General features: G+C 50.3%; 35 non-coding genes across 35 annotated transcripts; all 35 read right to left on the minus strand.

Annotated features, from left to right (window-relative positions):
• Positions 1-782: 782 nt before the first annotated feature.
• On the minus strand, positions 783-855 carry Trnaa-agc (transfer RNA alanine (anticodon AGC)). The gene has a single exon. It is a non-coding gene; the product is annotated as a tRNA-Ala (tRNA).
• A 414-nt stretch (positions 856-1,269) lies between these two features.
• Positions 1,270-1,342, minus strand: Trnaa-ugc (transfer RNA alanine (anticodon UGC)). The gene has a single exon. It is a non-coding gene; the product is annotated as a tRNA-Ala (tRNA).
• Positions 1,343-2,352: 1,010 nt separating this feature from the next.
• On the minus strand, positions 2,353-2,425 carry Trnaa-agc (transfer RNA alanine (anticodon AGC)). Its single transcript has one exon. It is a non-coding gene; the product is annotated as a tRNA-Ala (tRNA).
• Positions 2,426-2,839: 414 nt separating this feature from the next.
• Positions 2,840-2,912, minus strand: Trnaa-ugc (transfer RNA alanine (anticodon UGC)). Its single transcript has one exon. It is a non-coding gene; the product is annotated as a tRNA-Ala (tRNA).
• Positions 2,913-3,922: 1,010 nt separating this feature from the next.
• Positions 3,923-3,995, minus strand: Trnaa-agc (transfer RNA alanine (anticodon AGC)). The gene has a single exon. It is a non-coding gene; the product is annotated as a tRNA-Ala (tRNA).
• Positions 3,996-4,409: 414 nt separating this feature from the next.
• Trnaa-ugc (transfer RNA alanine (anticodon UGC)) lies at positions 4,410-4,482 on the minus strand. Its single transcript has one exon. It is a non-coding gene; the product is annotated as a tRNA-Ala (tRNA).
• Positions 4,483-5,492: 1,010 nt separating this feature from the next.
• Positions 5,493-5,565, minus strand: Trnaa-agc (transfer RNA alanine (anticodon AGC)). The gene has a single exon. It is a non-coding gene; the product is annotated as a tRNA-Ala (tRNA).
• Positions 5,566-5,979: 414 nt separating this feature from the next.
• On the minus strand, positions 5,980-6,052 carry Trnaa-ugc (transfer RNA alanine (anticodon UGC)). Its single transcript has one exon. It is a non-coding gene; the product is annotated as a tRNA-Ala (tRNA).
• A 1,010-nt stretch (positions 6,053-7,062) lies between these two features.
• Trnaa-agc (transfer RNA alanine (anticodon AGC)) lies at positions 7,063-7,135 on the minus strand. The gene has a single exon. It is a non-coding gene; the product is annotated as a tRNA-Ala (tRNA).
• A 414-nt stretch (positions 7,136-7,549) lies between these two features.
• Trnaa-ugc (transfer RNA alanine (anticodon UGC)) lies at positions 7,550-7,622 on the minus strand. Its single transcript has one exon. It is a non-coding gene; the product is annotated as a tRNA-Ala (tRNA).
• Positions 7,623-8,632: 1,010 nt separating this feature from the next.
• Trnaa-agc (transfer RNA alanine (anticodon AGC)) lies at positions 8,633-8,705 on the minus strand. The gene has a single exon. It is a non-coding gene; the product is annotated as a tRNA-Ala (tRNA).
• A 414-nt stretch (positions 8,706-9,119) lies between these two features.
• Trnaa-ugc (transfer RNA alanine (anticodon UGC)) lies at positions 9,120-9,192 on the minus strand. Its single transcript has one exon. It is a non-coding gene; the product is annotated as a tRNA-Ala (tRNA).
• A 1,010-nt stretch (positions 9,193-10,202) lies between these two features.
• Positions 10,203-10,275, minus strand: Trnaa-agc (transfer RNA alanine (anticodon AGC)). Its single transcript has one exon. It is a non-coding gene; the product is annotated as a tRNA-Ala (tRNA).
• A 414-nt stretch (positions 10,276-10,689) lies between these two features.
• Positions 10,690-10,762, minus strand: Trnaa-ugc (transfer RNA alanine (anticodon UGC)). The gene has a single exon. It is a non-coding gene; the product is annotated as a tRNA-Ala (tRNA).
• A 1,010-nt stretch (positions 10,763-11,772) lies between these two features.
• Positions 11,773-11,845, minus strand: Trnaa-agc (transfer RNA alanine (anticodon AGC)). Its single transcript has one exon. It is a non-coding gene; the product is annotated as a tRNA-Ala (tRNA).
• Positions 11,846-12,259: 414 nt separating this feature from the next.
• Positions 12,260-12,332, minus strand: Trnaa-ugc (transfer RNA alanine (anticodon UGC)). Its single transcript has one exon. It is a non-coding gene; the product is annotated as a tRNA-Ala (tRNA).
• A 1,014-nt stretch (positions 12,333-13,346) lies between these two features.
• On the minus strand, positions 13,347-13,419 carry Trnaa-agc (transfer RNA alanine (anticodon AGC)). The gene has a single exon. It is a non-coding gene; the product is annotated as a tRNA-Ala (tRNA).
• Positions 13,420-13,833: 414 nt separating this feature from the next.
• On the minus strand, positions 13,834-13,906 carry Trnaa-ugc (transfer RNA alanine (anticodon UGC)). Its single transcript has one exon. It is a non-coding gene; the product is annotated as a tRNA-Ala (tRNA).
• A 1,010-nt stretch (positions 13,907-14,916) lies between these two features.
• Trnaa-agc (transfer RNA alanine (anticodon AGC)) lies at positions 14,917-14,989 on the minus strand. The gene has a single exon. It is a non-coding gene; the product is annotated as a tRNA-Ala (tRNA).
• A 414-nt stretch (positions 14,990-15,403) lies between these two features.
• On the minus strand, positions 15,404-15,476 carry Trnaa-ugc (transfer RNA alanine (anticodon UGC)). The gene has a single exon. It is a non-coding gene; the product is annotated as a tRNA-Ala (tRNA).
• Positions 15,477-16,486: 1,010 nt separating this feature from the next.
• On the minus strand, positions 16,487-16,559 carry Trnaa-agc (transfer RNA alanine (anticodon AGC)). Its single transcript has one exon. It is a non-coding gene; the product is annotated as a tRNA-Ala (tRNA).
• A 414-nt stretch (positions 16,560-16,973) lies between these two features.
• Positions 16,974-17,046, minus strand: Trnaa-ugc (transfer RNA alanine (anticodon UGC)). Its single transcript has one exon. It is a non-coding gene; the product is annotated as a tRNA-Ala (tRNA).
• A 1,014-nt stretch (positions 17,047-18,060) lies between these two features.
• Trnaa-agc (transfer RNA alanine (anticodon AGC)) lies at positions 18,061-18,133 on the minus strand. The gene has a single exon. It is a non-coding gene; the product is annotated as a tRNA-Ala (tRNA).
• A 414-nt stretch (positions 18,134-18,547) lies between these two features.
• On the minus strand, positions 18,548-18,620 carry Trnaa-ugc (transfer RNA alanine (anticodon UGC)). The gene has a single exon. It is a non-coding gene; the product is annotated as a tRNA-Ala (tRNA).
• Positions 18,621-19,634: 1,014 nt separating this feature from the next.
• Positions 19,635-19,707, minus strand: Trnaa-agc (transfer RNA alanine (anticodon AGC)). The gene has a single exon. It is a non-coding gene; the product is annotated as a tRNA-Ala (tRNA).
• Positions 19,708-20,121: 414 nt separating this feature from the next.
• Positions 20,122-20,194, minus strand: Trnaa-ugc (transfer RNA alanine (anticodon UGC)). The gene has a single exon. It is a non-coding gene; the product is annotated as a tRNA-Ala (tRNA).
• A 1,010-nt stretch (positions 20,195-21,204) lies between these two features.
• Trnaa-agc (transfer RNA alanine (anticodon AGC)) lies at positions 21,205-21,277 on the minus strand. Its single transcript has one exon. It is a non-coding gene; the product is annotated as a tRNA-Ala (tRNA).
• Positions 21,278-21,691: 414 nt separating this feature from the next.
• Positions 21,692-21,764, minus strand: Trnaa-ugc (transfer RNA alanine (anticodon UGC)). Its single transcript has one exon. It is a non-coding gene; the product is annotated as a tRNA-Ala (tRNA).
• Positions 21,765-22,774: 1,010 nt separating this feature from the next.
• On the minus strand, positions 22,775-22,847 carry Trnaa-agc (transfer RNA alanine (anticodon AGC)). Its single transcript has one exon. It is a non-coding gene; the product is annotated as a tRNA-Ala (tRNA).
• A 414-nt stretch (positions 22,848-23,261) lies between these two features.
• On the minus strand, positions 23,262-23,334 carry Trnaa-ugc (transfer RNA alanine (anticodon UGC)). Its single transcript has one exon. It is a non-coding gene; the product is annotated as a tRNA-Ala (tRNA).
• A 1,014-nt stretch (positions 23,335-24,348) lies between these two features.
• Positions 24,349-24,421, minus strand: Trnaa-agc (transfer RNA alanine (anticodon AGC)). Its single transcript has one exon. It is a non-coding gene; the product is annotated as a tRNA-Ala (tRNA).
• A 414-nt stretch (positions 24,422-24,835) lies between these two features.
• Positions 24,836-24,908, minus strand: Trnaa-ugc (transfer RNA alanine (anticodon UGC)). Its single transcript has one exon. It is a non-coding gene; the product is annotated as a tRNA-Ala (tRNA).
• A 1,010-nt stretch (positions 24,909-25,918) lies between these two features.
• Positions 25,919-25,991, minus strand: Trnaa-agc (transfer RNA alanine (anticodon AGC)). The gene has a single exon. It is a non-coding gene; the product is annotated as a tRNA-Ala (tRNA).
• A 414-nt stretch (positions 25,992-26,405) lies between these two features.
• On the minus strand, positions 26,406-26,478 carry Trnaa-ugc (transfer RNA alanine (anticodon UGC)). Its single transcript has one exon. It is a non-coding gene; the product is annotated as a tRNA-Ala (tRNA).
• Positions 26,479-27,488: 1,010 nt separating this feature from the next.
• Trnaa-agc (transfer RNA alanine (anticodon AGC)) lies at positions 27,489-27,561 on the minus strand. Its single transcript has one exon. It is a non-coding gene; the product is annotated as a tRNA-Ala (tRNA).
• Positions 27,562-27,861: the final 300 nt, after the last annotated feature.

Consider the following 27,861-nt stretch of genomic DNA (forward strand, 5'->3'; position numbering starts at 1 on the left):
CTTGTCGACAATCACGCAGCACCTGAGGTAACAAGCACATCTCAAGCCCCAATGTGCACTCGACTGTTCATGCCAACTCACTGCCTCGCACTTTACTACCGTGTACCACTCTTGTCCAACTGCAAAACACTGGGCCACAACAAGTTTCCGCGTCTCCATAGCACTGCGCATACTATGAAACGCTCCCCAAACATGGCACTCCCCCATGCAGGCGACTTTTCCGACTTTACACGACGCTCACGCAACGCTCACGCTAGTGACAGCCTTATTTAGAGCTTGACGTCGCACACAAGCGAATGAGCACATTTCGCCTACGACTTAGGCCGCCCTCCTAGTGTGGCTGCTCGGTGTCTGCAGGCAGCGAGGGGCTGCAAGCTTCCTGTGTTCGCGCCTATGTCACCTCTGCTTGCTTGTCAGAGGCAGACTATCGCAAAACATACAACTCACTCCATGAATTGATTGCTACGGCATCTGTCATCAGCAGTCACAACTAGCAACACCAGTAGCAGCCGACTGCACGTAAAGAATGGGAATGAGCAGTGGGATTATTGTGAACTCGGCGCAAGGCAGATCTTTCCGACATAGGTTTGAGAATCTTAAGGGAAGACTTGTACTGTTTCTAAATTAAGTGTAGAGGTGGGAGGAGGGTGCTTCCTGCGCGTAGCAGCACGCTTGCCAATTGTGGCTGCTAATCGTTCGCTCGTATCTGCCTTGACACGTTCGCTGGCTGTGAATTATTCCACTTGCATGGCAGTGTGCGCATGTTGGTGTGTTAAAAATTCTGGAGGCGCTGGGTATCGATCCCAGTACCTCTCGCATGCTAAGCGAGCGCTCTACCATCTGAGCTACGCCCCCTGATGACGAACAGTGCTACATACAACCATATCAATATCACAGACCCTTGCACTCCCATTATTCCGCAGACAAACACTACTCTCTATGTGTCCGTGAGGGTGTCTTTCAGGTTTCCTGCATTCTGTATCGAATCGTAGTTGGCCAAAATTAAAGTGGCACGCACAACGTCGAAAATAGCGTTCGGCCACCGCTCTGAGTAAGACGAACGTGTTGTCCACTCTCTAGACTTCATTGAGGTTAGGCCGTTATACCGAAGACATATTTGACACCTCGACAACAGCCGGTCCTCACATTTACGTCTTGCTCTCCTTACGTCAGTATACATCATATGAGTCTGTGACGCTGGCTTTGCAACGTCTTGCGTGTCTTAAGGCTCGCCGCGACCAACACCTACCATGCACTGTCCACAAAACATGGAGGCGCCGGGGCTTGAACCCGGGACCTTTCACATGCAAAGCGAACGCTCTACCAACTGAGCTACGCCCACAAGCGCAACAAAACTGCCCTGTTTTCCATTCTTTCCTACTCTGATGTGCACGGACATGATGGTTGGTTGGTCTGTAGGGGTGAAGGGACCAGTGTACAAAGGCGCGGACACGTTCATATACACAAGAGTTCCAAGTAGTTTCGATGCTCTAGTATTACGACTACAAATTCCGTCTGTATTTAACGTCTAAAATTGAAAGGACAGTCACAAATTGCTCAGTTTTCACTCCTTGTCGACAATCACGCAGCACCTGAGGTAACAAGCACATCTCAAGCCCCAATGTGCACTCGACTGTTCATGCCAACTCACTGCCTCGCACTTTACTACCGTGTACCACTCTTGTCCAACTGCAAAACACTGGGCCACAACAAGTTTCCGCGTCTCCATAGCACTGCGCATACTATGAAACGCTCCCCAAACATGGCACTCCCCCATGCAGGCGACTTTTCCGACTTTACACGACGCTCACGCAACGCTCACGCTAGTGACAGCCTTATTTAGAGCTTGACGTCGCACACAAGCGAATGAGCACATTTCGCCTACGACTTAGGCCGCCCTCCTAGTGTGGCTGCTCGGTGTCTGCAGGCAGCGAGGGGCTGCAAGCTTCCTGTGTTCGCGCCTATGTCACCTCTGCTTGCTTGTCAGAGGCAGACTATCGCAAAACATACAACTCACTCCATGAATTGATTGCTACGGCATCTGTCATCAGCAGTCACAACTAGCAACACCAGTAGCAGCCGACTGCACGTAAAGAATGGGAATGAGCAGTGGGATTATTGTGAACTCGGCGCAAGGCAGATCTTTCCGACATAGGTTTGAGAATCTTAAGGGAAGACTTGTACTGTTTCTAAATTAAGTGTAGAGGTGGGAGGAGGGTGCTTCCTGCGCGTAGCAGCACGCTTGCCAATTGTGGCTGCTAATCGTTCGCTCGTATCTGCCTTGACACGTTCGCTGGCTGTGAATTATTCCACTTGCATGGCAGTGTGCGCATGTTGGTGTGTTAAAAATTCTGGAGGCGCTGGGTATCGATCCCAGTACCTCTCGCATGCTAAGCGAGCGCTCTACCATCTGAGCTACGCCCCCTGATGACGAACAGTGCTACATACAACCATATCAATATCACAGACCCTTGCACTCCCATTATTCCGCAGACAAACACTACTCTCTATGTGTCCGTGAGGGTGTCTTTCAGGTTTCCTGCATTCTGTATCGAATCGTAGTTGGCCAAAATTAAAGTGGCACGCACAACGTCGAAAATAGCGTTCGGCCACCGCTCTGAGTAAGACGAACGTGTTGTCCACTCTCTAGACTTCATTGAGGTTAGGCCGTTATACCGAAGACATATTTGACACCTCGACAACAGCCGGTCCTCACATTTACGTCTTGCTCTCCTTACGTCAGTATACATCATATGAGTCTGTGACGCTGGCTTTGCAACGTCTTGCGTGTCTTAAGGCTCGCCGCGACCAACACCTACCATGCACTGTCCACAAAACATGGAGGCGCCGGGGCTTGAACCCGGGACCTTTCACATGCAAAGCGAACGCTCTACCAACTGAGCTACGCCCACAAGCGCAACAAAACTGCCCTGTTTTCCATTCTTTCCTACTCTGATGTGCACGGACATGATGGTTGGTTGGTCTGTAGGGGTGAAGGGACCAGTGTACAAAGGCGCGGACACGTTCATATACACAAGAGTTCCAAGTAGTTTCGATGCTCTAGTATTACGACTACAAATTCCGTCTGTATTTAACGTCTAAAATTGAAAGGACAGTCACAAATTGCTCCGTTTTCACTCCTTGTCGACAATCACGCAGCACCTGAGGTAACAAGCACATCTCAAGCCCCAATGTGCACTCGACTGTTCATGCCAACTCACTGCCTCGCACTTTACTACCGTGTACCACTCTTGTCCAACTGCAAAACACTGGGCCACAACAAGTTTCCGCGTCTCCATAGCACTGCGCATACTATGAAACGCTCCCCAAACATGGCACTCCCCCATGCAGGCGACTTTTCCGACTTTACACGACGCTCACGCAACGCTCACGCTAGTGACAGCCTTATTTAGAGCTTGACGTCGCACACAAGCGAATGAGCACATTTCGCCTACGACTTAGGCCGCCCTCCTAGTGTGGCTGCTCGGTGTCTGCAGGCAGCGAGGGGCTGCAAGCTTCCTGTGTTCGCGCCTATGTCACCTCTGCTTGCTTGTCAGAGGCAGACTATCGCAAAACATACAACTCACTCCATGAATTGATTGCTACGGCATCTGTCATCAGCAGTCACAACTAGCAACACCAGTAGCAGCCGACTGCACGTAAAGAATGGGAATGAGCAGTGGGATTATTGTGAACTCGGCGCAAGGCAGATCTTTCCGACATAGGTTTGAGAATCTTAAGGGAAGACTTGTACTGTTTCTAAATTAAGTGTAGAGGTGGGAGGAGGGTGCTTCCTGCGCGTAGCAGCACGCTTGCCAATTGTGGCTGCTAATCGTTCGCTCGTATCTGCCTTGACACGTTCGCTGGCTGTGAATTATTCCACTTGCATGGCAGTGTGCGCATGTTGGTGTGTTAAAAATTCTGGAGGCGCTGGGTATCGATCCCAGTACCTCTCGCATGCTAAGCGAGCGCTCTACCATCTGAGCTACGCCCCCTGATGACGAACAGTGCTACATACAACCATATCAATATCACAGACCCTTGCACTCCCATTATTCCGCAGACAAACACTACTCTCTATGTGTCCGTGAGGGTGTCTTTCAGGTTTCCTGCATTCTGTATCGAATCGTAGTTGGCCAAAATTAAAGTGGCACGCACAACGTCGAAAATAGCGTTCGGCCACCGCTCTGAGTAAGACGAACGTGTTGTCCACTCTCTAGACTTCATTGAGGTTAGGCCGTTATACCGAAGACATATTTGACACCTCGACAACAGCCGGTCCTCACATTTACGTCTTGCTCTCCTTACGTCAGTATACATCATATGAGTCTGTGACGCTGGCTTTGCAACGTCTTGCGTGTCTTAAGGCTCGCCGCGACCAACACCTACCATGCACTGTCCACAAAACATGGAGGCGCCGGGGCTTGAACCCGGGACCTTTCACATGCAAAGCGAACGCTCTACCAACTGAGCTACGCCCACAAGCGCAACAAAACTGCCCTGTTTTCCATTCTTTCCTACTCTGATGTGCACGGACATGATGGTTGGTTGGTCTGTAGGGGTGAAGGGACCAGTGTACAAAGGCGCGGACACGTTCATATACACAAGAGTTCCAAGTAGTTTCGATGCTCTAGTATTACGACTACAAATTCCGTCTGTATTTAACGTCTAAAATTGAAAGGACAGTCACAAATTGCTCCGTTTTCACTCCTTGTCGACAATCACGCAGCACCTGAGGTAACAAGCACATCTCAAGCCCCAATGTGCACTCGACTGTTCATGCCAACTCACTGCCTCGCACTTTACTACCGTGTACCACTCTTGTCCAACTGCAAAACACTGGGCCACAACAAGTTTCCGCGTCTCCATAGCACTGCGCATACTATGAAACGCTCCCCAAACATGGCACTCCCCCATGCAGGCGACTTTTCCGACTTTACACGACGCTCACGCAACGCTCACGCTAGTGACAGCCTTATTTAGAGCTTGACGTCGCACACAAGCGAATGAGCACATTTCGCCTACGACTTAGGCCGCCCTCCTAGTGTGGCTGCTCGGTGTCTGCAGGCAGCGAGGGGCTGCAAGCTTCCTGTGTTCGCGCCTATGTCACCTCTGCTTGCTTGTCAGAGGCAGACTATCGCAAAACATACAACTCACTCCATGAATTGATTGCTACGGCATCTGTCATCAGCAGTCACAACTAGCAACACCAGTAGCAGCCGACTGCACGTAAAGAATGGGAATGAGCAGTGGGATTATTGTGAACTCGGCGCAAGGCAGATCTTTCCGACATAGGTTTGAGAATCTTAAGGGAAGACTTGTACTGTTTCTAAATTAAGTGTAGAGGTGGGAGGAGGGTGCTTCCTGCGCGTAGCAGCACGCTTGCCAATTGTGGCTGCTAATCGTTCGCTCGTATCTGCCTTGACACGTTCGCTGGCTGTGAATTATTCCACTTGCATGGCAGTGTGCGCATGTTGGTGTGTTAAAAATTCTGGAGGCGCTGGGTATCGACCCCAGTACCTCTCGCATGCTAAGCGAGCGCTCTACCATCTGAGCTACGCCCCCTGATGACGAACAGTGCTACATACAACCATATCAATATCACAGACCCTTGCACTCCCATTATTCCGCAGACAAACACTACTCTCTATGTGTCCGTGAGGGTGTCTGTCAGGTTTCCTGCATTCTGTATCGAATCGTAGTTGGCCAAAATTAAAGTGGCACGCACAACGTCGAAAATAGCGTTCGGCCACCGCTCTGAGTAAGACGAACGTGTTGTCCACTCTCTAGACTTCATTGAGGTTAGGCCGTTATACCGAAGACATATTTGACACCTCGACAACAGCCGGTCCTCACATTTACGTCTTGCTCTCCTTACGTCAGTATACATCATATGAGTCTGTGACGCTGGCTTTGCAACGTCTTGCGTGTCTTAAGGCTCGCCGCGACCAACACCTACCATGCACTGTCCACAAAACATGGAGGCGCCGGGGCTTGAACCCGGGACCTTTCACATGCAAAGCGAACGCTCTACCAACTGAGCTACGCCCACAAGCGCAACAAAACTGCCCTGTTTTCCATTCTTTCCTACTCTGATGTGCACGGACATGATGGTTGGTTGGTCTGTAGGGGTGAAGGGACCAGTGTACAAAGGCGCGGACACGTTCATATACACAAGAGTTCCAAGTAGTTTCGATGCTCTAGTATTACGACTACAAATTCCGTCTGTATTTAACGTCTAAAATTGAAAGGACAGTCACAAATTGCTCCGTTTTCACTCCTTGTCGACAATCACGCAGCACCTGAGGTAACAAGCACATCTCAAGCCCCAATGTGCACTCGACTGTTCATGCCAACTCACTGCCTCGCACTTTACTACCGTGTACCACTCTTGTCCAACTGCAAAACACTGGGCCACAACAAGTTTCCGCGTCTCCATAGCACTGCGCATACTATGAAACGCTCCCCAAACATGGCACTCCCCCATGCAGGCGACTTTTCCGACTTTACACGACGCTCACGCAACGCTCACGCTAGTGACAGCCTTATTTAGAGCTTGACGTCGCACACAAGCGAATGAGCACATTTCGCCTACGACTTAGGCCGCCCTCCTAGTGTGGCTGCTCGGTGTCTGCAGGCAGCGAGGGGCTGCAAGCTTCCTGTGTTCGCGCCTATGTCACCTCTGCTTGCTTGTCAGAGGCAGACTATCGCAAAACATACAACTCACTCCATGAATTGATTGCTACGGCATCTGTCATCAGCAGTCACAACTAGCAACACCAGTAGCAGCCGACTGCACGTAAAGAATGGGAATGAGCAGTGGGATTATTGTGAACTCGGCGCAAGGCAGATCTTTCCGACATAGGTTTGAGAATCTTAAGGGAAGACTTGTACTGTTTCTAAATTAAGTGTAGAGGTGGGAGGAGGGTGCTTCCTGCGCGTAGCAGCACGCTTGCCAATTGTGGCTGCTAATCGTTCGCTCGTATCTGCCTTGACACGTTCGCTGGCTGTGAATTATTCCACTTGCATGGCAGTGTGCGCATGTTGGTGTGTTAAAAATTCTGGAGGCGCTGGGTATCGATCCCAGTACCTCTCGCATGCTAAGCGAGCGCTCTACCATCTGAGCTACGCCCCCTGATGACGAACAGTGCTACATACAACCATATCAATATCACAGACCCTTGCACTCCCATTATTCCGCAGACAAACACTACTCTCTATGTGTCCGTGAGGGTGTCTTTCAGGTTTCCTGCATTCTGTATCGAATCGTAGTTGGCCAAAATTAAAGTGGCACGCACAACGTCGAAAATAGCGTTCGGCCACCGCTCTGAGTAAGACGAACGTGTTGTCCACTCTCTAGACTTCATTGAGGTTAGGCCGTTATACCGAAGACATATTTGACACCTCGACAACAGCCGGTCCTCACATTTACGTCTTGCTCTCCTTACGTCAGTATACATCATATGAGTCTGTGACGCTGGCTTTGCAACGTCTTGCGTGTCTTAAGGCTCGCCGCGACCAACACCTACCATGCACTGTCCACAAAACATGGAGGCGCCGGGGCTTGAACCCGGGACCTTTCACATGCAAAGCGAACGCTCTACCAACTGAGCTACGCCCACAAGCGCAACAAAACTGCCCTGTTTTCCATTCTTTCCTACTCTGATGTGCACGGACATGATGGTTGGTTGGTCTGTAGGGGTGAAGGGACCAGTGTACAAAGGCGCGGACACGTTCATATACACAAGAGTTCCAAGTAGTTTCGATGCTCTAGTATTACGACTACAAATTCCGTCTGTATTTAACGTCTAAAATTGAAAGGACAGTCACAAATTGCTCAGTTTTCACTCCTTGTCGACAATCACGCAGCACCTGAGGTAACAAGCACATCTCAAGCCCCAATGTGCACTCGACTGTTCATGCCAACTCACTGCCTCGCACTTTACTACCGTGTACCACTCTTGTCCAACTGCAAAACACTGGGCCACAACAAGTTTCCGCGTCTCCATAGCACTGCGCATACTATGAAACGCTCCCCAAACATGGCACTCCCCCATGCAGGCGACTTTTCCGACTTTACACGACGCTCACGCAACGCTCACGCTAGTGACAGCCTTATTTAGAGCTTGACGTCGCACACAAGCGAATGAGCACATTTCGCCTACGACTTAGGCCGCCCTCCTAGTGTGGCTGCTCGGTGTCTGCAGGCAGCGAGGGGCTGCAAGCTTCCTGTGTTCGCGCCTATGTCACCTCTGCTTGCTTGTCAGAGGCAGACTATCGCAAAACATACAACTCACTCCATGAATTGATTGCTACGGCATCTGTCATCAGCAGTCACAACTAGCAACACCAGTAGCAGCCGACTGCACGTAAAGAATGGGAATGAGCAGTGGGATTATTGTGAACTCGGCGCAAGGCAGATCTTTCCGACATAGGTTTGAGAATCTTAAGGGAAGACTTGTACTGTTTCTAAATTAAGTGTAGAGGTGGGAGGAGGGTGCTTCCTGCGCGTAGCAGCACGCTTGCCAATTGTGGCTGCTAATCGTTCGCTCGTATCTGCCTTGACACGTTCGCTGGCTGTGAATTATTCCACTTGCATGGCAGTGTGCGCATGTTGGTGTGTTAAAAATTCTGGAGGCGCTGGGTATCGATCCCAGTACCTCTCGCATGCTAAGCGAGCGCTCTACCATCTGAGCTACGCCCCCTGATGACGAACAGTGCTACATACAACCATATCAATATCACAGACCCTTGCACTCCCATTATTCCGCAGACAAACACTACTCTCTATGTGTCCGTGAGGGTGTCTTTCAGGTTTCCTGCATTCTGTATCGAATCGTAGTTGGCCAAAATTAAAGTGGCACGCACAACGTCGAAAATAGCGTTCGGCCACCGCTCTGAGTAAGACGAACGTGTTGTCCACTCTCTAGACTTCATTGAGGTTAGGCCGTTATACCGAAGACATATTTGACACCTCGACAACAGCCGGTCCTCACATTTACGTCTTGCTCTCCTTACGTCAGTATACATCATATGAGTCTGTGACGCTGGCTTTGCAACGTCTTGCGTGTCTTAAGGCTCGCCGCGACCAACACCTACCATGCACTGTCCACAAAACATGGAGGCGCCGGGGCTTGAACCCGGGACCTTTCACATGCAAAGCGAACGCTCTACCAACTGAGCTACGCCCACAAGCGCAACAAAACTGCCCTGTTTTCCATTCTTTCCTACTCTGATGTGCACGGACATGATGGTTGGTTGGTCTGTAGGGGTGAAGGGACCAGTGTACAAAGGCGCGGACACGTTCATATACACAAGAGTTCCAAGTAGTTTCGATGCTCTAGTATTACGACTACAAATTCCGTCTGTATTTAACGTCTAAAATTGAAAGGACAGTCACAAATTGCTCCGTTTTCACTCCTTGTCGACAATCACGCAGCACCTGAGGTAACAAGCACATCTCAAGCCCCAATGTGCACTCGACTGTTCATGCCAACTCACTGCCTCGCACTTTACTACCGTGTACCACTCTTGTCCAACTGCAAAACACTGGGCCACAACAAGTTTCCGCGTCTCCATAGCACTGCGCATACTATGAAACGCTCCCCAAACATGGCACTCCCCCATGCAGGCGACTTTTCCGACTTTACACGACGCTCACGCAACGCTCACGCTAGTGACAGCCTTATTTAGAGCTTGACGTCGCACACAAGCGAATGAGCACATTTCGCCTACGACTTAGGCCGCCCTCCTAGTGTGGCTGCTCGGTGTCTGCAGGCAGCGAGGGGCTGCAAGCTTCCTGTGTTCGCGCCTATGTCACCTCTGCTTGCTTGTCAGAGGCAGACTATCGCAAAACATACAACTCACTCCATGAATTGATTGCTACGGCATCTGTCATCAGCAGTCACAACTAGCAACACCAGTAGCAGCCGACTGCACGTAAAGAATGGGAATGAGCAGTGGGATTATTGTGAACTCGGCGCAAGGCAGATCTTTCCGACATAGGTTTGAGAATCTTAAGGGAAGACTTGTACTGTTTCTAAATTAAGTGTAGAGGTGGGAGGAGGGTGCTTCCTGCGCGTAGCAGCACGCTTGCCAATTGTGGCTGCTAATCGTTCGCTCGTATCTGCCTTGACACGTTCGCTGGCTGTGAATTATTCCACTTGCATGGCAGTGTGCGCATGTTGGTGTGTTAAAAATTCTGGAGGCGCTGGGTATCGATCCCAGTACCTCTCGCATGCTAAGCGAGCGCTCTACCATCTGAGCTACGCCCCCTGATGACGAACAGTGCTACATACAACCATATCAATATCACAGACCCTTGCACTCCCATTATTCCGCAGACAAACACTACTCTCTATGTGTCCGTGAGGGTGTCTTTCAGGTTTCCTGCATTCTGTATCGAATCGTAGTTGGCCAAAATTAAAGTGGCACGCACAACGTCGAAAATAGCGTTCGGCCACCGCTCTGAGTAAGACGAACGTGTTGTCCACTCTCTAGACTTCATTGAGGTTAGGCCGTTATACCGAAGACATATTTGACACCTCGACAACAGCCGGTCCTCACATTTACGTCTTGCTCTCCTTACGTCAGTATACATCATATGAGTCTGTGACGCTGGCTTTGCAACGTCTTGCGTGTCTTAAGGCTCGCCGCGACCAACACCTACCATGCACTGTCCACAAAACATGGAGGCGCCGGGGCTTGAACCCGGGACCTTTCACATGCAAAGCGAACGCTCTACCAACTGAGCTACGCCCACAAGCGCAACAAAACTGCCCTGTTTTCCATTCTTTCCTACTCTGATGTGCACGGACATGATGGTTGGTTGGTCTGTAGGGGTGAAGGGACCAGTGTACAAAGGCGCGGACACGTTCATATACACAAGAGTTCCAAGTAGTTTCGATGCTCTAGTATTACGACTACAAATTCCGTCTGTATTTAACGTCTAAAATTGAAAGGACAGTCACAAATTGCTCCGTTTTCACTCCTTGTCGACAATCACGCAGCACCTGAGGTAACAAGCACATCTCAAGCCCCAATGTGCACTCGACTGTTCATGCCAACTCACTGCCTCGCACTTTACTACCGTGTACCACTCTTGTCCAACTGCAAAACACTGGGCCACAACAAGTTTCCGCGTCTCCATAGCACTGCGCATACTATGAAACGCTCCCCAAACATGGCACTCCCCCATGCAGGCGACTTTTCCGACTTTACACGACGCTCACGCAACGCTCACGCTAGTGACAGCCTTATTTAGAGCTTGACGTCGCACACAAGCGAATGAGCACATTTCGCCTACGACTTAGGCCGCCCTCCTAGTGTGGCTGCTCGGTGTCTGCAGGCAGCGAGGGGCTGCAAGCTTCCTGTGTTCGCGCCTATGTCACCTCTGCTTGCTTGTCAGAGGCAGACTATCGCAAAACATACAACTCACTCCATGAATTGATTGCTACGGCATCTGTCATCAGCAGTCACAACTAGCAACACCAGTAGCAGCCGACTGCACGTAAAGAATGGGAATGAGCAGTGGGATTATTGTGAACTCGGCGCAAGGCAGATCTTTCCGACATAGGTTTGAGAATCTTAAGGGAAGACTTGTACTGTTTCTAAATTAAGTGTAGAGGTGGGAGGAGGGTGCTTCCTGCGCGTAGCAGCACGCTTGCCAATTGTGGCTGCTAATCGTTCGCTCGTATCTGCCTTGACACGTTCGCTGGCTGTGAATTATTCCACTTGCATGGCAGTGTGCGCATGTTGGTGTGTTAAAAATTCTGGAGGCGCTGGGTATCGACCCCAGTACCTCTCGCATGCTAAGCGAGCGCTCTACCATCTGAGCTACGCCCCCTGATGACGAACAGTGCTACATACAACCATATCAATATCACAGACCCTTGCACTCCCATTATTCCGCAGACAAACACTACTCTCTATGTGTCCGTGAGGGTGTCTGTCAGGTTTCCTGCATTCTGTATCGAATCGTAGTTGGCCAAAATTAAAGTGGCACGCACAACGTCGAAAATAGCGTTCGGCCACCGCTCTGAGTAAGACGAACGTGTTGTCCACTCTCTAGACTTCATTGAGGTTAGGCCGTTATACCGAAGACATATTTGACACCTCGACAACAGCCGGTCCTCACATTTACGTCTTGCTCTCCTTACGTCAGTATACATCATATGAGTCTGTGACGCTGGCTTTGCAACGTCTTGCGTGTCTTAAGGCTCGCCGCGACCAACACCTACCATGCACTGTCCACAAAACATGGAGGCGCCGGGGCTTGAACCCGGGACCTTTCACATGCAAAGCGAACGCTCTACCAACTGAGCTACGCCCACAAGCGCAACAAAACTGCCCTGTTTTCCATTCTTTCCTACTCTGATGTGCACGGACATGATGGTTGGTTGGTCTGTAGGGGTGAAGGGACCAGTGTACAAAGGCGCGGACACGTTCATATACACAAGAGTTCCAAGTAGTTTCGATGCTCTAGTATTACGACTACAAATTCCGTCTGTATTTAACGTCTAAAATTGAAAGGACAGTCACAAATTGCTCCGTTTTCACTCCTTGTCGACAATCACGCAGCACCTGAGGTAACAAGCACATCTCAAGCCCCAATGTGCACTCGACTGTTCATGCCAACTCACTGCCTCGCACTTTACTACCGTGTACCACTCTTGTCCAACTGCAAAACACTGGGCCACAACAAGTTTCCGCGTCTCCATAGCACTGCGCATACTATGAAACGCTCCCCAAACATGGCACTCCCCCATGCAGGCGACTTTTCCGACTTTACACGACGCTCACGCAACGCTCACGCTAGTGACAGCCTTATTTAGAGCTTGACGTCGCACACAAGCGAATGAGCACATTTCGCCTACGACTTAGGCCGCCCTCCTAGTGTGGCTGCTCGGTGTCTGCAGGCAGCGAGGGGCTGCAAGCTTCCTGTGTTCGCGCCTATGTCACCTCTGCTTGCTTGTCAGAGGCAGACTATCGCAAAACATACAACTCACTCCATGAATTGATTGCTACGGCATCTGTCATCAGCAGTCACAACTAGCAACACCAGTAGCAGCCGACTGCACGTAAAGAATGGGAATGAGCAGTGGGATTATTGTGAACTCGGCGCAAGGCAGATCTTTCCGACATAGGTTTGAGAATCTTAAGGGAAGACTTGTACTGTTTCTAAATTAAGTGTAGAGGTGGGAGGAGGGAGGGTGCTTCCTGCGCGTAGCAGCACGCTTGCCAATTGTGGCTGCTAATCGTTCGCTCGTATCTGCCTTGACACGTTCGCTGGCTGTGAATTATTCCACTTGCATGGCAGTGTGCGCATGTTGGTGTGTTAAAAATTCTGGAGGCGCTGGGTATCGATCCCAGTACCTCTCGCATGCTAAGCGAGCGCTCTACCATCTGAGCTACGCCCCCTGATGACGAACAGTGCTACATACAACCATATCAATATCACAGACCCTTGCACTCCCATTATTCCGCAGACAAACACTACTCTCTATGTGTCCGTGAGGGTGTCTTTCAGGTTTCCTGCATTCTGTATCGAATCGTAGTTGGCCAAAATTAAAGTGGCACGCACAACGTCGAAAATAGCGTTCGGCCACCGCTCTGAGTAAGACGAACGTGTTGTCCACTCTCTAGACTTCATTGAGGTTAGGCCGTTATACCGAAGACATATTTGACACCTCGACAACAGCCGGTCCTCACATTTACGTCTTGCTCTCCTTACGTCAGTATACATCATATGAGTCTGTGACGCTGGCTTTGCAACGTCTTGCGTGTCTTAAGGCTCGCCGCGACCAACACCTACCATGCACTGTCCACAAAACATGGAGGCGCCGGGGCTTGAACCCGGGACCTTTCACATGCAAAGCGAACGCTCTACCAACTGAGCTACGCCCACAAGCGCAACAAAACTGCCCTGTTTTCCATTCTTTCCTACTCTGATGTGCACGGACATGATGGTTGGTTGGTCTGTAGGGGTGAAGGGACCAGTGTACAAAGGCGCGGACACGTTCATATACACAAGAGTTCCAAGTAGTTTCGATGCTCTAGTATTACGACTACAAATTCCGTCTGTATTTAACGTCTAAAATTGAAAGGACAGTCACAAATTGCTCCGTTTTCACTCCTTGTCGACAATCACGCAGCACCTGAGGTAACAAGCACATCTCAAGCCCCAATGTGCACTCGACTGTTCATGCCAACTCACTGCCTCGCACTTTACTACCGTGTACCACTCTTGTCCAACTGCAAAACACTGGGCCACAACAAGTTTCCGCGTCTCCATAGCACTGCGCATACTATGAAACGCTCCCCAAACATGGCACTCCCCCATGCAGGCGACTTTTCCGACTTTACACGACGCTCACGCAACGCTCACGCTAGTGACAGCCTTATTTAGAGCTTGACGTCGCACACAAGCGAATGAGCACATTTCGCCTACGACTTAGGCCGCCCTCCTAGTGTGGCTGCTCGGTGTCTGCAGGCAGCGAGGGGCTGCAAGCTTCCTGTGTTCGCGCCTATGTCACCTCTGCTTGCTTGTCAGAGGCAGACTATCGCAAAACATACAACTCACTCCATGAATTGATTGCTACGGCATCTGTCATCAGCAGTCACAACTAGCAACACCAGTAGCAGCCGACTGCACGTAAAGAATGGGAATGAGCAGTGGGATTATTGTGAACTCGGCGCAAGGCAGATCTTTCCGACATAGGTTTGAGAATCTTAAGGGAAGACTTGTACTGTTTCTAAATTAAGTGTAGAGGTGGGAGGAGGGTGCTTCCTGCGCGTAGCAGCACGCTTGCCAATTGTGGCTGCTAATCGTTCGCTCGTATCTGCCTTGACACGTTCGCTGGCTGTGAATTATTCCACTTGCATGGCAGTGTGCGCATGTTGGTGTGTTAAAAATTCTGGAGGCGCTGGGTATCGATCCCAGTACCTCTCGCATGCTAAGCGAGCGCTCTACCATCTGAGCTACGCCCCCTGATGACGAACAGTGCTACATACAACCATATCAATATCACAGACCCTTGCACTCCCATTATTCCGCAGACAAACACTACTCTCTATGTGTCCGTGAGGGTGTCTTTCAGGTTTCCTGCATTCTGTATCGAATCGTAGTTGGCCAAAATTAAAGTGGCACGCACAACGTCGAAAATAGCGTTCGGCCACCGCTCTGAGTAAGACGAACGTGTTGTCCACTCTCTAGACTTCATTGAGGTTAGGCCGTTATACCGAAGACATATTTGACACCTCGACAACAGCCGGTCCTCACATTTACGTCTTGCTCTCCTTACGTCAGTATACATCATATGAGTCTGTGACGCTGGCTTTGCAACGTCTTGCGTGTCTTAAGGCTCGCCGCGACCAACACCTACCATGCACTGTCCACAAAACATGGAGGCGCCGGGGCTTGAACCCGGGACCTTTCACATGCAAAGCGAACGCTCTACCAACTGAGCTACGCCCACAAGCGCAACAAAACTGCCCTGTTTTCCATTCTTTCCTACTCTGATGTGCACGGACATGATGGTTGGTTGGTCTGTAGGGGTGAAGGGACCAGTGTACAAAGGCGCGGACACGTTCATATACACAAGAGTTCCAAGTAGTTTCGATGCTCTAGTATTACGACTACAAATTCCGTCTGTATTTAACGTCTAAAATTGAAAGGACAGTCACAAATTGCTCCGTTTTCACTCCTTGTCGACAATCACGCAGCACCTGAGGTAACAAGCACATCTCAAGCCCCAATGTGCACTCGACTGTTCATGCCAACTCACTGCCTCGCACTTTACTACCGTGTACCACTCTTGTCCAACTGCAAAACACTGGGCCACAACAAGTTTCCGCGTCTCCATAGCACTGCGCATACTATGAAACGCTCCCCAAACATGGCACTCCCCCATGCAGGCGACTTTTCCGACTTTACACGACGCTCACGCAACGCTCACGCTAGTGACAGCCTTATTTAGAGCTTGACGTCGCACACAAGCGAATGAGCACATTTCGCCTACGACTTAGGCCGCCCTCCTAGTGTGGCTGCTCGGTGTCTGCAGGCAGCGAGGGGCTGCAAGCTTCCTGTGTTCGCGCCTATGTCACCTCTGCTTGCTTGTCAGAGGCAGACTATCGCAAAACATACAACTCACTCCATGAATTGATTGCTACGGCATCTGTCATCAGCAGTCACAACTAGCAACACCAGTAGCAGCCGACTGCACGTAAAGAATGGGAATGAGCAGTGGGATTATTGTGAACTCGGCGCAAGGCAGATCTTTCCGACATAGGTTTGAGAATCTTAAGGGAAGACTTGTACTGTTTCTAAATTAAGTGTAGAGGTGGGAGGAGGGTGCTTCCTGCGCGTAGCAGCACGCTTGCCAATTGTGGCTGCTAATCGTTCGCTCGTATCTGCCTTGACACGTTCGCTGGCTGTGAATTATTCCACTTGCATGGCAGTGTGCGCATGTTGGTGTGTTAAAAATTCTGGAGGCGCTGGGTATCGATCCCAGTACCTCTCGCATGCTAAGCGAGCGCTCTACCATCTGAGCTACGCCCCCTGATGACGAACAGTGCTACATACAACCATATCAATATCACAGACCCTTGCACTCCCATTATTCCGCAGACAAACACTACTCTCTATGTGTCCGTGAGGGTGTCTTTCAGGTTTCCTGCATTCTGTATCGAATCGTAGTTGGCCAAAATTAAAGTGGCACGCACAACGTCGAAAATAGCGTTCGGCCACCGCTCTGAGTAAGACGAACGTGTTGTCCACTCTCTAGACTTCATTGAGGTTAGGCCGTTATACCGAAGACATATTTGACACCTCGACAACAGCCGGTCCTCACATTTACGTCTTGCTCTCCTTACGTCAGTATACATCATATGAGTCTGTGACGCTGGCTTTGCAACGTCTTGCGTGTCTTAAGGCTCGCCGCGACCAACACCTACCATGCACTGTCCACAAAACATGGAGGCGCCGGGGCTTGAACCCGGGACCTTTCACATGCAAAGCGAACGCTCTACCAACTGAGCTACGCCCACAAGCGCAACAAAACTGCCCTGTTTTCCATTCTTTCCTACTCTGATGTGCACGGACATGATGGTTGGTTGGTCTGTAGGGGTGAAGGGACCAGTGTACAAAGGCGCGGACACGTTCATATACACAAGAGTTCCAAGTAGTTTCGATGCTCTAGTATTACGACTACAAATTCCGTCTGTATTTAACGTCTAAAATTGAAAGGACAGTCACAAATTGCTCCGTTTTCACTCCTTGTCGACAATCACGCAGCACCTGAGGTAACAAGCACATCTCAAGCCCCAATGTGCACTCGACTGTTCATGCCAACTCACTGCCTCGCACTTTACTACCGTGTACCACTCTTGTCCAACTGCAAAACACTGGGCCACAACAAGTTTCCGCGTCTCCATAGCACTGCGCATACTATGAAACGCTCCCCAAACATGGCACTCCCCCATGCAGGCGACTTTTCCGACTTTACACGACGCTCACGCAACGCTCACGCTAGTGACAGCCTTATTTAGAGCTTGACGTCGCACACAAGCGAATGAGCACATTTCGCCTACGACTTAGGCCGCCCTCCTAGTGTGGCTGCTCGGTGTCTGCAGGCAGCGAGGGGCTGCAAGCTTCCTGTGTTCGCGCCTATGTCACCTCTGCTTGCTTGTCAGAGGCAGACTATCGCAAAACATACAACTCACTCCATGAATTGATTGCTACGGCATCTGTCATCAGCAGTCACAACTAGCAACACCAGTAGCAGCCGACTGCACGTAAAGAATGGGAATGAGCAGTGGGATTATTGTGAACTCGGCGCAAGGCAGATCTTTCCGACATAGGTTTGAGAATCTTAAGGGAAGACTTGTACTGTTTCTAAATTAAGTGTAGAGGTGGGAGGAGGGAGGGTGCTTCCTGCGCGTAGCAGCACGCTTGCCAATTGTGGCTGCTAATCGTTCGCTCGTATCTGCCTTGACACGTTCGCTGGCTGTGAATTATTCCACTTGCATGGCAGTGTGCGCATGTTGGTGTGTTAAAAATTCTGGAGGCGCTGGGTATCGATCCCAGTACCTCTCGCATGCTAAGCGAGCGCTCTACCATCTGAGCTACGCCCCCTGATGACGAACAGTGCTACATACAACCATATCAATATCACAGACCCTTGCACTCCCATTATTCCGCAGACAAACACTACTCTCTATGTGTCCGTGAGGGTGTCTTTCAGGTTTCCTGCATTCTGTATCGAATCGTAGTTGGCCAAAATTAAAGTGGCACGCACAACGTCGAAAATAGCGTTCGGCCACCGCTCTGAGTAAGACGAACGTGTTGTCCACTCTCTAGACTTCATTGAGGTTAGGCCGTTATACCGAAGACATATTTGACACCTCGACAACAGCCGGTCCTCACATTTACGTCTTGCTCTCCTTACGTCAGTATACATCATATGAGTCTGTGACGCTGGCTTTGCAACGTCTTGCGTGTCTTAAGGCTCGCCGCGACCAACACCTACCATGCACTGTCCACAAAACATGGAGGCGCCGGGGCTTGAACCCGGGACCTTTCACATGCAAAGCGAACGCTCTACCAACTGAGCTACGCCCACAAGCGCAACAAAACTGCCCTGTTTTCCATTCTTTCCTACTCTGATGTGCACGGACATGATGGTTGGTTGGTCTGTAGGGGTGAAGGGACCAGTGTACAAAGGCGCGGACACGTTCATATACACAAGAGTTCCAAGTAGTTTCGATGCTCTAGTATTACGACTACAAATTCCGTCTGTATTTAACGTCTAAAATTGAAAGGACAGTCACAAATTGCTCCGTTTTCACTCCTTGTCGACAATCACGCAGCACCTGAGGTAACAAGCACATCTCAAGCCCCAATGTGCACTCGACTGTTCATGCCAACTCACTGCCTCGCACTTTACTACCGTGTACCACTCTTGTCCAACTGCAAAACACTGGGCCACAACAAGTTTCCGCGTCTCCATAGCACTGCGCATACTATGAAACGCTCCCCAAACATGGCACTCCCCCATGCAGGCGACTTTTCCGACTTTACACGACGCTCACGCAACGCTCACGCTAGTGACAGCCTTATTTAGAGCTTGACGTCGCACACAAGCGAATGAGCACATTTCGCCTACGACTTAGGCCGCCCTCCTAGTGTGGCTGCTCGGTGTCTGCAGGCAGCGAGGGGCTGCAAGCTTCCTGTGTTCGCGCCTATGTCACCTCTGCTTGCTTGTCAGAGGCAGACTATCGCAAAACATACAACTCACTCCATGAATTGATTGCTACGGCATCTGTCATCAGCAGTCACAACTAGCAACACCAGTAGCAGCCGACTGCACGTAAAGAATGGGAATGAGCAGTGGGATTATTGTGAACTCGGCGCAAGGCAGATCTTTCCGACATAGGTTTGAGAATCTTAAGGGAAGACTTGTACTGTTTCTAAATTAAGTGTAGAGGTGGGAGGAGGGAGGGTGCTTCCTGCGCGTAGCAGCACGCTTGCCAATTGTGGCTGCTAATCGTTCGCTCGTATCTGCCTTGACACGTTCGCTGGCTGTGAATTATTCCACTTGCATGGCAGTGTGCGCATGTTGGTGTGTTAAAAATTCTGGAGGCGCTGGGTATCGATCCCAGTACCTCTCGCATGCTAAGCGAGCGCTCTACCATCTGAGCTACGCCCCCTGATGACGAACAGTGCTACATACAACCATATCAATATCACAGACCCTTGCACTCCCATTATTCCGCAGACAAACACTACTCTCTATGTGTCCGTGAGGGTGTCTTTCAGGTTTCCTGCATTCTGTATCGAATCGTAGTTGGCCAAAATTAAAGTGGCACGCACAACGTCGAAAATAGCGTTCGGCCACCGCTCTGAGTAAGACGAACGTGTTGTCCACTCTCTAGACTTCATTGAGGTTAGGCCGTTATACCGAAGACATATTTGACACCTCGACAACAGCCGGTCCTCACATTTACGTCTTGCTCTCCTTACGTCAGTATACATCATATGAGTCTGTGACGCTGGCTTTGCAACGTCTTGCGTGTCTTAAGGCTCGCCGCGACCAACACCTACCATGCACTGTCCACAAAACATGGAGGCGCCGGGGCTTGAACCCGGGACCTTTCACATGCAAAGCGAACGCTCTACCAACTGAGCTACGCCCACAAGCGCAACAAAACTGCCCTGTTTTCCATTCTTTCCTACTCTGATGTGCACGGACATGATGGTTGGTTGGTCTGTAGGGGTGAAGGGACCAGTGTACAAAGGCGCGGACACGTTCATATACACAAGAGTTCCAAGTAGTTTCGATGCTCTAGTATTACGACTACAAATTCCGTCTGTATTTAACGTCTAAAATTGAAAGGACAGTCACAAATTGCTCCGTTTTCACTCCTTGTCGACAATCACGCAGCACCTGAGGTAACAAGCACATCTCAAGCCCCAATGTGCACTCGACTGTTCATGCCAACTCACTGCCTCGCACTTTACTACCGTGTACCACTCTTGTCCAACTGCAAAACACTGGGCCACAACAAGTTTCCGCGTCTCCATAGCACTGCGCATACTATGAAACGCTCCCCAAACATGGCACTCCCCCATGCAGGCGACTTTTCCGACTTTACACGACGCTCACGCAACGCTCACGCTAGTGACAGCCTTATTTAGAGCTTGACGTCGCACACAAGCGAATGAGCACATTTCGCCTACGACTTAGGCCGCCCTCCTAGTGTGGCTGCTCGGTGTCTGCAGGCAGCGAGGGGCTGCAAGCTTCCTGTGTTCGCGCCTATGTCACCTCTGCTTGCTTGTCAGAGGCAGACTATCGCAAAACATACAACTCACTCCATGAATTGATTGCTACGGCATCTGTCATCAGCAGTCACAACTAGCAACACCAGTAGCAGCCGACTGCACGTAAAGAATGGGAATGAGCAGTGGGATTATTGTGAACTCGGCGCAAGGCAGATCTTTCCGACATAGGTTTGAGAATCTTAAGGGAAGACTTGTACTGTTTCTAAATTAAGTGTAGAGGTGGGAGGAGGGTGCTTCCTGCGCGTAGCAGCACGCTTGCCAATTGTGGCTGCTAATCGTTCGCTCGTATCTGCCTTGACACGTTCGCTGGCTGTGAATTATTCCACTTGCATGGCAGTGTGCGCATGTTGGTGTGTTAAAAATTCTGGAGGCGCTGGGTATCGATCCCAGTACCTCTCGCATGCTAAGCGAGCGCTCTACCATCTGAGCTACGCCCCCTGATGACGAACAGTGCTACATACAACCATATCAATATCACAGACCCTTGCACTCCCATTATTCCGCAGACAAACACTACTCTCTATGTGTCCGTGAGGGTGTCTTTCAGGTTTCCTGCATTCTGTATCGAATCGTAGTTGGCCAAAATTAAAGTGGCACGCACAACGTCGAAAATAGCGTTCGGCCACCGCTCTGAGTAAGACGAACGTGTTGTCCACTCTCTAGACTTCATTGAGGTTAGGCCGTTATACCGAAGACATATTTGACACCTCGACAACAGCCGGTCCTCACATTTACGTCTTGCTCTCCTTACGTCAGTATACATCATATGAGTCTGTGACGCTGGCTTTGCAACGTCTTGCGTGTCTTAAGGCTCGCCGCGACCAACACCTACCATGCACTGTCCACAAAACATGGAGGCGCCGGGGCTTGAACCCGGGACCTTTCACATGCAAAGCGAACGCTCTACCAACTGAGCTACGCCCACAAGCGCAACAAAACTGCCCTGTTTTCCATTCTTTCCTACTCTGATGTGCACGGACATGATGGTTGGTTGGTCTGTAGGGGTGAAGGGACCAGTGTACAAAGGCGCGGACACGTTCATATACACAAGAGTTCCAAGTAGTTTCGATGCTCTAGTATTACGACTACAAATTCCGTCTGTATTTAACGTCTAAAATTGAAAGGACAGTCACAAATTGCTCCGTTTTCACTCCTTGTCGACAATCACGCAGCACCTGAGGTAACAAGCACATCTCAAGCCCCAATGTGCACTCGACTGTTCATGCCAACTCACTGCCTCGCACTTTACTACCGTGTACCACTCTTGTCCAACTGCAAAACACTGGGCCACAACAAGTTTCCGCGTCTCCATAGCACTGCGCATACTATGAAACGCTCCCCAAACATGGCACTCCCCCATGCAGGCGACTTTTCCGACTTTACACGACGCTCACGCAACGCTCACGCTAGTGACAGCCTTATTTAGAGCTTGACGTCGCACACAAGCGAATGAGCACATTTCGCCTACGACTTAGGCCGCCCTCCTAGTGTGGCTGCTCGGTGTCTGCAGGCAGCGAGGGGCTGCAAGCTTCCTGTGTTCGCGCCTATGTCACCTCTGCTTGCTTGTCAGAGGCAGACTATCGCAAAACATACAACTCACTCCATGAATTGATTGCTACGGCATCTGTCATCAGCAGTCACAACTAGCAACACCAGTAGCAGCCGACTGCACGTAAAGAATGGGAATGAGCAGTGGGATTATTGTGAACTCGGCGCAAGGCAGATCTTTCCGACATAGGTTTGAGAATCTTAAGGGAAGACTTGTACTGTTTCTAAATTAAGTGTAGAGGTGGGAGGAGGGTGCTTCCTGCGCGTAGCAGCACGCTTGCCAATTGTGGCTGCTAATCGTTCGCTCGTATCTGCCTTGACACGTTCGCTGGCTGTGAATTATTCCACTTGCATGGCAGTGTGCGCATGTTGGTGTGTTAAAAATTCTGGAGGCGCTGGGTATCGATCCCAGTACCTCTCGCATGCTAAGCGAGCGCTCTACCATCTGAGCTACGCCCCCTGATGACGAACAGTGCTACATACAACCATATCAATATCACAGACCCTTGCACTCCCATTATTCCGCAGACAAACACTACTCTCTATGTGTCCGTGAGGGTGTCTTTCAGGTTTCCTGCATTCTGTATCGAATCGTAGTTGGCCAAAATTAAAGTGGCACGCACAACGTCGAAAATAGCGTTCGGCCACCGCTCTGAGTAAGACGAACGTGTTGTCCACTCTCTAGACTTCATTGAGGTTAGGCCGTTATACCGAAGACATATTTGACACCTCGACAACAGCCGGTCCTCACATTTACGTCTTGCTCTCCTTACGTCAGTATACATCATATGAGTCTGTGACGCTGGCTTTGCAACGTCTTGCGTGTCTTAAGGCTCGCCGCGACCAACACCTACCATGCACTGTCCACAAAACATGGAGGCGCCGGGGCTTGAACCCGGGACCTTTCACATGCAAAGCGAACGCTCTACCAACTGAGCTACGCCCACAAGCGCAACAAAACTGCCCTGTTTTCCATTCTTTCCTACTCTGATGTGCACGGACATGATGGTTGGTTGGTCTGTAGGGGTGAAGGGACCAGTGTACAAAGGCGCGGACACGTTCATATACACAAGAGTTCCAAGTAGTTTCGATGCTCTAGTATTACGACTACAAATTCCGTCTGTATTTAACGTCTAAAATTGAAAGGACAGTCACAAATTGCTCCGTTTTCACTCCTTGTCGACAATCACGCAGCACCTGAGGTAACAAGCACATCTCAAGCCCCAATGTGCACTCGACTGTTCATGCCAACTCACTGCCTCGCACTTTACTACCGTGTACCACTCTTGTCCAACTGCAAAACACTGGGCCACAACAAGTTTCCGCGTCTCCATAGCACTGCGCATACTATGAAACGCTCCCCAAACATGGCACTCCCCCATGCAGGCGACTTTTCCGACTTTACACGACGCTCACGCAACGCTCACGCTAGTGACAGCCTTATTTAGAGCTTGACGTCGCACACAAGCGAATGAGCACATTTCGCCTACGACTTAGGCCGCCCTCCTAGTGTGGCTGCTCGGTGTCTGCAGGCAGCGAGGGGCTGCAAGCTTCCTGTGTTCGCGCCTATGTCACCTCTGCTTGCTTGTCAGAGGCAGACTATCGCAAAACATACAACTCACTCCATGAATTGATTGCTACGGCATCTGTCATCAGCAGTCACAACTAGCAACACCAGTAGCAGCCGACTGCACGTAAAGAATGGGAATGAGCAGTGGGATTATTGTGAACTCGGCGCAAGGCAGATCTTTCCGACATAGGTTTGAGAATCTTAAGGGAAGACTTGTACTGTTTCTAAATTAAGTGTAGAGGTGGGAGGAGGGAGGGTGCTTCCTGCGCGTAGCAGCACGCTTGCCAATTGTGGCTGCTAATCGTTCGCTCGTATCTGCCTTGACACGTTCGCTGGCTGTGAATTATTCCACTTGCATGGCAGTGTGCGCATGTTGGTGTGTTAAAAATTCTGGAGGCGCTGGGTATCGATCCCAGTACCTCTCGCATGCTAAGCGAGCGCTCTACCATCTGAGCTACGCCCCCTGATGACGAACAGTGCTACATACAACCATATCAATATCACAGACCCTTGCACTCCCATTATTCCGCAGACAAACACTACTCTCTATGTGTCCGTGAGGGTGTCTTTCAGGTTTCCTGCATTCTGTATCGAATCGTAGTTGGCCAAAATTAAAGTGGCACGCACAACGTCGAAAATAGCGTTCGGCCACCGCTCTGAGTAAGACGAACGTGTTGTCCACTCTCTAGACTTCATTGAGGTTAGGCCGTTATACCGAAGACATATTTGACACCTCGACAACAGCCGGTCCTCACATTTACGTCTTGCTCTCCTTACGTCAGTATACATCATATGAGTCTGTGACGCTGGCTTTGCAACGTCTTGCGTGTCTTAAGGCTCGCCGCGACCAACACCTACCATGCACTGTCCACAAAACATGGAGGCGCCGGGGCTTGAACCCGGGACCTTTCACATGCAAAGCGAACGCTCTACCAACTGAGCTACGCCCACAAGCGCAACAAAACTGCCCTGTTTTCCATTCTTTCCTACTCTGATGTGCACGGACATGATGGTTGGTTGGTCTGTAGGGGTGAAGGGACCAGTGTACAAAGGCGCGGACACGTTCATATACACAAGAGTTCCAAGTAGTTTCGATGCTCTAGTATTACGACTACAAATTCCGTCTGTATTTAACGTCTAAAATTGAAAGGACAGTCACAAATTGCTCCGTTTTCACTCCTTGTCGACAATCACGCAGCACCTGAGGTAACAAGCACATCTCAAGCCCCAATGTGCACTCGACTGTTCATGCCAACTCACTGCCTCGCACTTTACTACCGTGTACCACTCTTGTCCAACTGCAAAACACTGGGCCACAACAAGTTTCCGCGTCTCCATAGCACTGCGCATACTATGAAACGCTCCCCAAACATGGCACTCCCCCATGCAGGCGACTTTTCCGACTTTACACGACGCTCACGCAACGCTCACGCTAGTGACAGCCTTATTTAGAGCTTGACGTCGCACACAAGCGAATGAGCACATTTCGCCTACGACTTAGGCCGCCCTCCTAGTGTGGCTGCTCGGTGTCTGCAGGCAGCGAGGGGCTGCAAGCTTCCTGTGTTCGCGCCTATGTCACCTCTGCTTGCTTGTCAGAGGCAGACTATCGCAAAACATACAACTCACTCCATGAATTGATTGCTACGGCATCTGTCATCAGCAGTCACAACTAGCAACACCAGTAGCAGCCGACTGCACGTAAAGAATGGGAATGAGCAGTGGGATTATTGTGAACTCGGCGCAAGGCAGATCTTTCCGACATAGGTTTGAGAATCTTAAGGGAAGACTTGTACTGTTTCTAAATTAAGTGTAGAGGTGGGAGGAGGGTGCTTCCTGCGCGTAGCAGCACGCTTGCCAATTGTGGCTGCTAATCGTTCGCTCGTATCTGCCTTGACACGTTCGCTGGCTGTGAATTATTCCACTTGCATGGCAGTGTGCGCATGTTGGTGTGTTAAAAATTCTGGAGGCGCTGGGTATCGATCCCAGTACCTCTCGCATGCTAAGCGAGCGCTCTACCATCTGAGCTACGCCCCCTGATGACGAACAGTGCTACATACAACCATATCAATATCACAGACCCTTGCACTCCCATTATTCCGCAGACAAACACTACTCTCTATGTGTCCGTGAGGGTGTCTTTCAGGTTTCCTGCATTCTGTATCGAATCGTAGTTGGCCAAAATTAAAGTGGCACGCACAACGTCGAAAATAGCGTTCGGCCACCGCTCTGAGTAAGACGAACGTGTTGTCCACTCTCTAGACTTCATTGAGGTTAGGCCGTTATACCGAAGACATATTTGACACCTCGACAACAGCCGGTCCTCACATTTACGTCTTGCTCTCCTTACGTCAGTATACATCATATGAGTCTGTGACGCTGGCTTTGCAACGTCTTGCGTGTCTTAAGGCTCGCCGCGACCAACACCTACCATGCACTGTCCACAAAACATGGAGGCGCCGGGGCTTGAACCCGGGACCTTTCACATGCAAAGCGAACGCTCTACCAACTGAGCTACGCCCACAAGCGCAACAAAACTGCCCTGTTTTCCATTCTTTCCTACTCTGATGTGCACGGACATGATGGTTGGTTGGTCTGTAGGGGTGAAGGGACCAGTGTACAAAGGCGCGGACACGTTCATATACACAAGAGTTCCAAGTAGTTTCGATGCTCTAGTATTACGACTACAAATTCCGTCTGTATTTAACGTCTAAAATTGAAAGGACAGTCACAAATTGCTCCGTTTTCACTCCTTGTCGACAATCACGCAGCACCTGAGGTAACAAGCACATCTCAAGCCCCAATGTGCACTCGACTGTTCATGCCAACTCACTGCCTCGCACTTTACTACCGTGTACCACTCTTGTCCAACTGCAAAACACTGGGCCACAACAAGTTTCCGCGTCTCCATAGCACTGCGCATACTATGAAACGCTCCCCAAACATGGCACTCCCCCATGCAGGCGACTTTTCCGACTTTACACGACGCTCACGCAACGCTCACGCTAGTGACAGCCTTATTTAGAGCTTGACGTCGCACACAAGCGAATGAGCACATTTCGCCTACGACTTAGGCCGCCCTCCTAGTGTGGCTGCTCGGTGTCTGCAGGCAGCGAGGGGCTGCAAGCTTCCTGTGTTCGCGCCTATGTCACCTCTGCTTGCTTGTCAGAGGCAGACTATCGCAAAACATACAACTCACTCCATGAATTGATTGCTACGGCATCTGTCATCAGCAGTCACAACTAGCAACACCAGTAGCAGCCGACTGCACGTAAAGAATGGGAATGAGCAGTGGGATTATTGTGAACTCGGCGCAAGGCAGATCTTTCCGACATAGGTTTGAGAATCTTAAGGGAAGACTTGTACTGTTTCTAAATTAAGTGTAGAGGTGGGAGGAGGGTGCTTCCTGCGCGTAGCAGCACGCTTGCCAATTGTGGCTGCTAATCGTTCGCTCGTATCTGCCTTGACACGTTCGCTGGCTGTGAATTATTCCACTTGCATGGCAGTGTGCGCATGTTGGTGTGTTAAAAATTCTGGAGGCGCTGGGTATCGATCCCAGTACCTCTCGCATGCTAAGCGAGCGCTCTACCATCTGAGCTACGCCCCCTGATGACGAACAGTGCTACATACAACCATATCAATATCACAGACCCTTGCACTCCCATTATTCCGCAGACAAACACTACTCTCTATGTGTCCGTGAGGGTGTCTTTCAGGTTTCCTGCATTCTGTATCGAATCGTAGTTGGCCAAAATTAAAGTGGCACGCACAACGTCGAAAATAGCGTTCGGCCACCGCTCTGAGTAAGACGAACGTGTTGTCCACTCTCTAGACTTCATTGAGGTTAGGCCGTTATACCGAAGACATATTTGACACCTCGACAACAGCCGGTCCTCACATTTACGTC

This window comes from Schistocerca nitens, chromosome 10, assembly GCF_023898315.1.
Source record: "Schistocerca nitens isolate TAMUIC-IGC-003100 chromosome 10, iqSchNite1.1, whole genome shotgun sequence".
NCBI classification, from domain to species: domain Eukaryota; kingdom Metazoa; phylum Arthropoda; class Insecta; order Orthoptera; family Acrididae; genus Schistocerca; species Schistocerca nitens.